General features: G+C 42.2%; 1 long non-coding RNA gene across 6 annotated transcripts in view; it reads left to right on the forward strand.

Annotated features, from left to right (window-relative positions):
- Window positions 1-9,491, forward strand: part of LOC102901572 — a 190,875-nt gene extending 181,384 nt beyond the window's left edge. For all 6 annotated transcript variants that reach the window (XR_006593801.1, XR_002740291.2, XR_002740290.2 and 3 more), the window contains one exon: window positions 4,947-9,491. This is a non-coding gene — a long non-coding RNA (uncharacterized LOC102901572). The remainder of the gene's footprint in view (window positions 1-4,946) is intronic.
- Window positions 9,492-11,143: the final 1,652 nt, after the last annotated feature.

Genomic DNA, 11,143 nt, shown 5'->3' on the forward strand with positions numbered 1-11,143 from the left:
ACCAGAAATTATTATTTTGAACATTTCTTTTTTTACATTTTCTTTAAGTCTTTGATTTTTAACGAAAAATAAATAGAAATAAAACTGAAGTGTCTTTTTGCTCCACACCTTGGCCCCTACCCCTTTACCCATCATCCAACCATTGCCACAACTGTGGATTTGGTGAAAATCCTTCCAGTTCATTCTTTTACATTTGTGTGTGTGTGTGTGTGCGCACATGCATATGTGGGTATAGTGTTATTTTCTAGCTTGCATTTTTAATTTTCTGAAATGCAGTGTGGATAGGATTTATAGGAGGGCTATGCTTTTTCTTCCTTTTCCCTCTCTTTTTCTGCTTTTGGTCCTGAGCTAGTTTTCTTTTTTGTATACTTTATCTCCTATAAGTTAGGAAGACATGTTTTTCAGGACCTAGTATTTTCTTTATTTATTTACTTTTTAAATTTTAAGTAGGTCCCATGCCCAACATGGGGCTTGAACTCAAGACCCAGAGATCAAGACTCACATGCTGTACTGTGAGCTAGCCAGTTGCCCCCAGGACCTAGTATTTTCTTAAAACAAACAAACGAACAAACAAACAAACAAAACTTTATTTTTCTACTTATGAAGAGAAGACAGGATTATTTGGAAAACTGAGAAAACATCAACAGGTCTGTGTTAACTGGGAGGCTTGCTTAACCTGCAGAGGAGCTCCTGCCCTGGCAATCCCTACTCCCTCTCTTCTGTTTTATTTTTCTCCATAGCACGTGCTAGTATCTGAGGTACTATATATTTACATGCTCATTTGTTTATTTCCTGCATCCTGTCCCTAGAATCTAAGTTCCATCAAACTGGGGCTTTTGTTTTTCTACCATTATTTTTCCCATGTCTAGAATTGTGGAAGGCACCCAGTAAATATTTGTGGTATGAATAAATGAATGAACAGCTTCACTATTTTTCATATTATATACATGTCATTTTATATGAAAAGGCATCATATAAAACAGCTTTTTTTATTTTTATTTTTTAAATGTTTATTTATTTATTTGGAGAGAGAGAGAGCAAGTGGGGAAGAAGCAGAGAGAGATGGGGAGAGAGAATCCCAAGCAGGCTCCACTCTGTCAGTGCAGAGCCAAACATGGGGCTCAATCCCATGAACTGAGATCATGACCTGAGCTGAGAAGAAATCAAGAGTCTGACGCTTAATCAACTGAGCCACCCAGGCACCCCAAAACAGCTTGCTTTTTAAAACCATATATATTGTCAACACTTTCCATATCAAGAACATTTTTCTCTAACACTTTTCATAATGGCTCCTTAATATGTCACTTTAGAAGCGTGACAGTTTACTTAATCATTATCTAGGAATGCACATCTTGATGGTGTGCAAAATTTTATAATAAACGACAGCTCAGGGAAAGATGGGCACTTGAATACACATCCCTTCCTTGCACTCTCTCTCCCATCCTGTGGAATAGCACTGCAACTAGAGCCGGCAAGGGGGCAGGACTCCAGTTCCCTCACTTTATAAACTTCACATAGCTCCCTAGCTATTTGTTATCACTGTCCTTTTTCCACCTGGTGCATTTGAGTCAGACAGGAAACAAGTGTTGTATTTCTCTTCTTATCCAAAGCCATCATCCAATGTTGTTGAGTATTGCATTTCAATACTTCTAATAGGACATGCATCATGGGCCGAACCTGTGATTTTTCCCCCTTAGGAGATTTTGGCTGATCATTCAGGAATACAGCTTATTTTGTTTTGCTAATTTCATGCAACTCCCTGCCTGTCACTTAATCTTCAGCACCTCTCAAATCAATTGATCAGAGGTAATTTAGATAAAGCATTTGCTTTCTCTTCCTACCCTGTGATCAATAAGTGACTCTTTAGGAATAATTAAGTGTCCTTACCTCCTAGCATGCACCACCTAAGAGCCCCTTAGTTACTGGTACACAAACTTGCTGCTGTGACCCAAGGAGAAATGTTCTCCTTAGAAGGATAAGCTCCTTAGTAATATGGGTATGAGGATAAATCAGTGACTCATTAGTTCCAAGGAATGTCCCTTTTCATCTTCCAGAGAAATATCCTTTGTACTTTCTTGCCTCTAAAAGTTTAAGGAGATCCCAATTATTTTTATTTATTCACCCATATTGGCCAGCCTAAGATGGCCTTACTCAAAGTCTCAGAATAAAAAAGTCCTACAGGAGTTAAAGGGGTTTTATATTATATTTATCTGCAAAACACACTTGATTTAATTAAGATATGTGATAGACATAATGGTAATACTTCCTATTTATAGTGTTTTCATAGTTTTTAAAAGATTTCTGCAGACTCCATCATTTGTCCCTTGCAGTGTGAATATCTTTATTTTATTGGAGAGGAAGCTGACTTTTAGAAAGGTCCGTGTTTTGCCCATTGTTACAGTTAGTGAGAAGTGAAGTCAGAATTCAAATCCCAAACCACTGATCCAGTTCTTCTGACAAAGCTTAGATGCCCAGACTATCCAGATGTTCTTTACCCTCCTGCATGTTAGAATCATCTGAGGAGCTTATTAAAAAACACTACTTCCTGGGCTTACCCCTCTCAAGGATTCTACACCAAGGATTCTGTTCCAGGGCCAGGAATCACTATTTTTTTAAAAAAGTTCTCCAGGCGATTCTAATGTGCAGTCTTAGGGTTCTCCAGCACAGTCTCCCTAGGTAGTGATGAAACAATAGGCAGTTCGCCTCTAATCAAGAAAAGCAGTTTAGCACAAAAACATAGAAAAGAATGATGACTTCATTTTGCTCTCCCTCTATGTCATTAGAGAAAATCATGGGAGTTTAAAAGTCATTGCAGAGAGATTAAGCTTTTTATTAAGAATTATGGAATGGCAGAAGTTTCTAGCTATGTCGTGACCCTCTCAGGGAAGAAAGCTGCCCCCTTCCCACTGGCAGGTGATTCCTCTAACAGAAATGTGAGGTCAATCGATACCTTACCATTACCTTATTTTGACCTATCTCCTTTTGATGATGCAAAAGAATGTTAATCAGGGCTGATTATTTTTTGGTTCATCAAAAGACTTGACTCAGTCAGCGAATCTCCATTCTTTGTTTAAAGTCTTGAAGTGCAAGAATTTGGCTATTCTACGGCTTCACCTGTTTGGCTCCTTTTCATACACTGGTTTCAGAAAAGCAATGGAATTCTCTGCTGTATGCACACCAGTGTCTAATCTTGAGAGGGCTTCTCCAGACTTCAGTAGTGCTTGTTCAGGAGGTCTGCTCCTGTATATTTTTTAACCACTGCTGATGCTTGATTTATTATGCCCTTACCTCTGCTTCAGGAAGGGCCTCCTCAGAATTCTAGTCCTATGTTGCTTGTGTCTATTCAGAGTTTGTGTACTCTTTTTGTATAACATCCTACATTTAAATAATTGGCTTTGAGGAGGCAAGAGGCCCCCCAGGCACAACTAAGCCCAGTCTTTACAGCCAGACCCATCTGTCTTGTTGGAATTTCAGGGTTTCCACTCATGAGCTGGGAGGTCTGAGCCAAAATACTTAATCTCTTGGAACCTCAGTTTCTTCATTTGATTTGAGAATTAAATAAAATAATTTGTTAAGTGCCTGACATAACATGGGTGCTCCATCTGTGTTAGTCTGTTTTCCTAGACTTGATATTCTATTTTCAAAATACTATAGTTGCATAGCTAAACCTGCCTGTGTTATCTTCACCCCTCAATAAATAGGTCTAGCTGCTCAATAATTCACTGAGAAAATTGGAATTCTATCTCTGATCTCCCCAATTCCAAAGATTGTTGCTTCTTTGGTAAGAATCTTCTGGATTTTAGGTAGGGCATCTATTTAAAGAATGGAAAGAGAGATGCTTAAACAATAATGTCCAAGTCACTGCCTGCTTTTCCCAAGCGCCAACCTTTGCATGAAACATTTGGGTAGGGTAGGGTATGAGACATATAGGGGTGTTGATGGTTTTGGTGGCATAGTTGTGTTGGAGTGGGTGTGTGTCTACAGAAGGAATGTGATTGTAATAATCAGTTCACAAAACTCCTCACAGTGTCTAAGTGGCAGAGCTCTGCATGTTGAGAAGCTCCAGAGAGTCTTTAAGTAAGAAACTTCTCACAGGAGTCAAATATCAACAAAACATCTGTGTGCCTAATCAAGGAGGTACAAGGCCACACTTAGTCAACAGGAAGATTCCCTATAGAAAGACATCACTAAAAGAGTGCCGTATGATTTATTTGCTCTAACTCAATTTCCATCTGTCTCATAAAATGGATTGTGTACACATTGCACTCCAGGCATCCAGCCAGGGCAGAAGCATACTAAGGAGCAGAAAACCTTCCCCTCCTTCGGGTTGTTGGTGACATGCTCTGCTAAGAGCCAGGCATGGCTAGGGTGGTCTACAAGGAAATGCCTTGGATCACTAACCAACGTCATAGACTTTTGGGAGTTGGCTGGATCACGGGCCTTTGAATAAGACTTCATAGCAATAATGTGGGCCAGGTGGGTTTTGAACATTGTGCTTTTTTCCAGAAATTCCTGTCACTTACATTTACAGACTCCAGATGGTAATTTTGCCAGTTCAGGCAAGATGCTATCCATAGTTGCTTATATTTCCTATATAAATGGAGAATGGGCCAAACAAATGCTTTTTTGCTATAGCATGTCAAAGCAAATCAGATGAAAGGGAAACCCTTTGTTATTCTGTAAACAGAGTGAAGGAACTGCTTGTGGCCAAGAAAAAACCAATGTGATCCTATAAAACTGAATCAATAGTAAGAACCCAAAAATTCCTAGAGCCTTCTAAAAATTGAAGTATGTAGGGACTTCTTACCTTTTCTAGGTAACAGAAATCTCATTTCTTTTGTTCCTAAAGTTTCCTTGTTTATGTTATTGTAACATCATCAATAGAGTTTAAGAAACTAGTTCTGTAGGTTTCTTCAGGTTTCCTCCTTTTCATTTGTTTTTGTTAGGCAAACCTAACAAGTCAGTTCCATAACATGTTTGCCACGGAGAGGGAGGAAAAGGAAGTCAATGTGAGGACACCCCCAGACAAGATTCCATGTCCTCTCCTCTGGAGCCACAGCATTCCTGTGAACACACCCTGCTCAGCTCTGTGTGACTTGGGACAGTTACAAAGCCACTCAGAGATTTAATTCCTTCTTTCATGAAATGGATGTAATATACATATCTTTCAAGTTTCTCTGGAGGAATGGCATAAAGTTACATAAAGTCATGGTCTTACTCCTGTATGCTCAGTGGATGGGGTTTAATAAATATTTCTTATATCTGAATCTGAATGTCAAAGCCTCATGCTGGGGTGGGTGATAGAGAGAGACAGCTCTTGCTCTTTGGGGTTAGAGTATCTCCTGGTAGAGGAGATTACCTCTCCTCTGAGACAGATGACTCAGCAGCCCTCTGTGAGCCCACTGCCTACCGGACACAGTGACTGAGTGCTGAGGAAAGCAATGAATAAAAGAACCCCCTCCCCCCATGGAGCTTATGGCCTAGACAGGGACATTCAAATAAACAAATTACCATCCAGATGCTAAGGGAAACAACTAAATCATGCACAGGGGAGAGAGATAACACACAGAAAAAGTAAGGCCATGGGTTAATCTGGCCTGCTGCCTGTTTCTGTAAATAAAATTCATTGGAACACATCTATGTTCATTTGTTCATGTATTGTCTTCAGCCACTTTTGCCCTGAAGTGGCAGAGTTGAGTATAGCCTGTTGTGTTTTAACATGGTACATGTTCCTAAAAATTACTACCCTATGCAAGATTGTGCAATAACATCCACAGACCGTATGGGGAAAATGGCATTGTGGGCAACACTCAAACAGTCAGGGACAAATATTAAAAATCGATAGGAAGCTGATAAAGATGGCATCACTATGTTACACCTGTTAAATGGTTAAGAAACATATACCACAATAAACATGGAAGTTGACCTTGAAAAAGACGTGGCATCTTCCAGCAGGGCTTCAGCCTGTGCGCTATTCAGCGGTAGAGGAGGGTCATCTGAAATCTGATGGGAAGCGGTAGCGCCCGGCAGGCGGGAGGGGGGTGGGGGACGATACAGCTCACAGCAGCCCTGGTGACCTGGAGCAGACGGTGGATGTTTGAGGTACGTGTGTGTGCGTGTTTTGCGTGTTCCTGGGTGTCTTGTTTCAGCGGGATGCAGTTTTCCATCGTCACCTAGTGTTTCTCATGGAGGAAACTGTACTTAAACAAGAAATTTGTGTCATGCTTCTATTGTTCCCCAATATATTAATCACTCTGGGACAAATTCATGTTTCTGAAACAAGTGTTATTGATTGTTGTTGCAACAGAGACCATATGGCCCACAAATCCTAAAGGACATACCATTTAGCCCTTTCTGGAAAATGTTTACTGACCTCTGGCACAGAGGAAGGAGGGGTTAATGCTGAGGTATCAGGAAGGTTCCCGGAGGGTGTCATGTCATGTCTGAAGAGGAGAAGTATGACAGGGTGACACAGGGGAACAGGAACATTTTGCCATTTTTATTGTTATTCCTTCTCCCATCCTATATGTGCATTTCTTCATCCCTGCCTCCTTTCCCAGGAGTGCAGCTTTTCTGAGTTTTATACAGAGGGAACTAAGTGTGGGTCAGAAAATGCTTCTTTGATTTAAGAACACTGAAAGTCATTTTTTGCCCCCAAAATACTTCTCCCAGCCCTCATCTTGGAAAGACATGGCCTTGGTAATCCCTTCCTTGTGGTAAAGCAAATAGAGTGGCTCATCAGTGTCATTATTACTAAGTTACAAAGTCCTCCCATTTACCACCCACTGTGTGGGGTCTGACTCCTTTCCTGAGGTCTGGCCCCATCAGACCTTTGCTGCTTCATATCCCAGAACCACATTTAACTACTCTCTATTTCCCTCTGAGAGTTATGCATCTGATTAGAGATATACACAAGTGTTTCACAGAGATGGGCTGGTTCCCACCAGCAAGATGGTTATAATGTAATTAAATAGTTGACTTAGGGAAAAAAGAAAGGTGGGTCAATCAGAAAGAGGTAGGTCATGAAGAAAAGTCATATCATGAAGAAAAGAAAAAGTCATGAAGTAAAGAAAAAGGAAAGAAGGCATCTTGGTCCTCTGTACTTGCTAGAGGAAACTTATGTGCATAATTACCCTCATGTCAGAAAACAATCACATTACATAACTCTCCTTGGTCTGTTTTCACAATCATTAACTTTTTGATTATGATTTGCTTTCAGGGAAGATTTATGATGGCCATTCTGATGTGATTACAGTAATCCAAGTACTGCTCAAAGGAAGCAATACATTGACCATTTGCTATTATACATCAGGCTACTGAGTGTGGTTAATGTGAATCTACCCTGAATACTAGCTCCACTCTCAGGCTCCTGAATAAATCAGTTTTCTGGGCCTTCAAAGTGGAGGACTGGGTTGGGCTCTAGCAAACACATAAAGAATGTCCATTCCCTATAAGCCTCCCCCTTGCCTACAATGCTCTTGCTTGTCACTTTTGCATCTTTGGATCAAGGCCAGTAAGTGGGACTTTTATGACTCCCTTTTCCTCCATTCTCAGCCAGTGTTGTTTTCTCTGGCCTTTGAAACTTCATAGCACTTTATTTATACAAATCTGTCTTAGAACCTTATAATATTTTATCTTGCATTACAGTTATTTGCCTCGGGCCTTCTCTTTGCTTAAACTTAACACTCTGAGAAGGCAGACTCTTATTTTTCTTTGTGTGTCCCAATGCACCCAGCACAGCAAAGTGCTGAATGAACTAGAAGCATCCTGAGAGAATTGATAAGCATGCCGATGTGTGTGTATGTGTAGGTGTTGAGAGGTTGTATGTGGAGCAAAGAGATTTTGCTGAGGGAGGATATGCCCAGTCCTAATGTCATATGGCATGGGAGGGCAAAAAACTAGTTAAACACAGAAGAAGAGTCCAGGTCCCTGGAGTAAGGGCTACTATTGTAGACACTGTTTGAAGCACCTTGCACACACCATCTCCCTTTTCATCTTAATGATCCTACGATGCAGGTGAGGTTTACTCTCCCAATTTTATAGTTGAGGAAACCGAGGCTCAGAGAGATTAAGGAACTTGCTCAACATCAAGTAGGTATTAGTGCAGCTGGCTCCATGCTCCATCTTCTTGACTGTCATGCAAAAGTGTCCTGCCCTAGCTTGACCTTGGACCAGCACCACATAAAAGGAGGGCGGCTTAACAAACACCATTCAACAGGTCAGTGGCAGATGAATAAAAAGGAAAAGGACTCTGGGGTTCAGACTACCAGTGCATTTCCCATGGACTACTGTGGAGATGTGTCCTGCAGGATGAACTTTGACCCTGAGCCACACCTGTATGCCATCTTGCATCAGCCCTTACTTCTATGTAAGAGCACCTTCGTCCAGGCCCCAGGGCTCACTAGGGCTATCTTTGGAAATAAAACCTGCAGAGTAATGTCCGTGAGTGGGTTAACTTAAAGAACAGTGAGCTCCATGCCCCTGGAAATATCCATGCAGAGTGACCATGCCTGAGTCACGGGAATGTTTGGCAGGAAGAACATGTGGGTGGGGAGGGAGAACTCTATGATCTCTTTTACAAATGATTTGAAAGATCTAAGAGCCTTTGATCTCATCCCCCCCCCCCCCCCCTTTGTTTCCCTTACAAAAAAGCTACAGAGAAAATGGGGCTAAGTGTCATGCCATGGAAAGAGAAGTGGACAATGATCTGGAGGTGGGCTGGTCCTACTGAGCTACTGGTGGCTCCTTAGGTGACTGAGGGGAGAAGGTGGCCGCAACTTAGCCAGCCTTTTCTTATTTGCAACTAGGGATAAACTGTCTTTCTTATCTGACAAGATATCTTTGGAGAACATCAGATTATAGGTGTGAATGTGTTTTGAAAAAATTGTGGAAAAGGCAACATGGCATATTCCGAGTCTTTTTTTTTTTTTTTAGAGAGGGCGATTTTAAAAAGCCATTCTTACAACATGACTTGAAGGTCATTTGAAATCAAAATGGCATAGAGGTCCCTAACTTTCACATTCAGTTGGAACTCCCTCCTCTTCTTTCTTTAAATGCCTGTAGCAGGCTGATTAATGCCCTCTGCCAAGAGGTCCACATCTTTACTCCTTGGAACATGACTTATGTGGCAAAACAGATTTTACAGATGCGATTAAGTTAATAATCTTGGCATGGGGCAATTCTCCTGGATTACCTGTAACCACCAGGCTTGTCATAAGAGGGAGACAAGAAGGTCAAAGGCAGGAGGAGGAGATGGGACAAATGGAGCAGAGGTTGGAGTGATGTACTTTGAAGATGGAGGAAAAGGCCATGAGCCAGGGAATGCAGGTGGCTGGTAGAGGCTGGAAAAGACAAGGAAGCAGATTCTCCCCATGAAGTCTCCAGAAGGAGCACAATCTTGCCAACACTTTGATTTAGGCTTCTGACCTCCAGATCTGTAAGAAAATAAATTTGTGTTGTTTTAAGCCACTAAATTTGTGGCAGTTTGTTACAGCAGCCTTAGGAAACCAATATGATTTCCTGCCTCTCTTTCTTTCCTTCCTCCTTCCCTCCTCCTACCCCTCCCTCTTCTTCCCCTCCCCCTGTTGGCTTCTCCCTTCTCCCTTTTCTCTCTCCCTCTGTCCCTTCTCCCCCTCTGTCTGGCTCTCATCCCTTTCCTCCCATCCTTTTCTCCCTACCCTTCCCATCTTCTCCCCTTTTACTCCCCCCTTTTGGGAGTAAACAAACCAAGTAGTAGTTAGAAAAAGACCTGATGATTTAATAGTGATTTCTTTCTTTTCTTTCTTTTTTTTCTTTTTTTTTTTTTTTTTTGGTTTATGGGATTTTTAAGTTTTCTGCTGATTATTATGAGCTCTTGGTGAAGAGATTAATTCAGTTACCATGATTTGTTTCCTTGTCTTGACTTCATAAAATCACAGGAATACAATAATATAGTTATACATCCCCTGGGCTTGAAAATGCCCAGTAATTACAAGTGATTCACGAGAACAGCTTAACTTGTAAGGGATTGTATGGTGCTCCGTAGTAAGCAGTCATTTATTAGGTTTTAAAAATGCCTTTAGAAAGGATATAATGGGTTCATCAATTAAAAGTATGTTTGGAAAAAACTCTGGGGCTGTCAGTAGTAATTCTTCTTCCCCTCAACTCTCCTTTCCGAAGCTGCCAACTCGTGTGTGGCTCCGCCATGTGTGCCCTCCTTTCCTCGTGCTCCCTGGTGATGGCGGTTCCACCTGAGGAGAGCCGTGGGGGCCTTGCTCAGATGGCCAGGCCTTTCAGAGCCGAGACCGTGGTTCTCCTTCTCAGCCTGGCCATCCATCATTTCATTAGAGCGAGGTTGCCAAATTGACACGTCCTGGCGAAAGCCCCTGATACCGCAGTGGAGATGTACAGCGTCTCCTCAGGCAGCCGGGTCGCTGTCCTCGTTACTAATGCTCAGCCCTGTCGCTAACAGATGGCTGAGAGTGATCTTCCAGGGGAATTCAGCACCCTTGTAGCAACTGGCACTTCCTCCAAACACACAACTTGTAAAAGTTCTTCTCTTCCCCTGCCCTAGAATAGGCCTCTGCCTTCTTAACTCGAGTGGGAGAGGTTGCTTTCCCTTCCGCTTTTTGCAGAACGAAGTGTGCAAAGCCTGTGCCCCAAGTTTCCTTTCTTGGGAACATGCCATGGCTTTCCCTTCCCCAGACAAGGCTTACGGGCGAAGTCTTTGCTCCTTCCTTCCTGGGACAGACTGAGGCTACATCACAGCTGCCCCATCGTTTCCTCTTTGCTTCTCGCCACCTCTTTGTTGCTTCTTCCTGTTCCTTTTCCTTGCTAGTACTTTCCTGGGAGGCAGCCCGCCTCTCCCCACAGCTAATCTTCCTGTCGGTGATCTGCCTCCTGTGGTTTCCTGGGGGACCTTGCTACCTGCCTACTTCCTGGCCACATAGGCTCTTTCCGGTCTTTTCACTGCTTGCCTGCCACCCTCCCCACGGACTTCTCTGTCTCCCCTCTCACACAGATCCAACTCTTCCATCTGGAAGCACTTCACATAATGCTGCAACTGGCAAATGTTGGTTGATTTCTGTCTCTCCATTCATACCAAATATTTTTGTTTCCCTACATTTCCTCTTACACCTTGCACCTTACATCTAGCACCCATCCC

The sequence above is a fragment of the Felis catus genome, chromosome A2 (genome assembly GCF_018350175.1).
Source record: "Felis catus isolate Fca126 chromosome A2, F.catus_Fca126_mat1.0, whole genome shotgun sequence".
NCBI lineage: Eukaryota > Metazoa > Chordata > Mammalia > Carnivora > Felidae > Felis > Felis catus.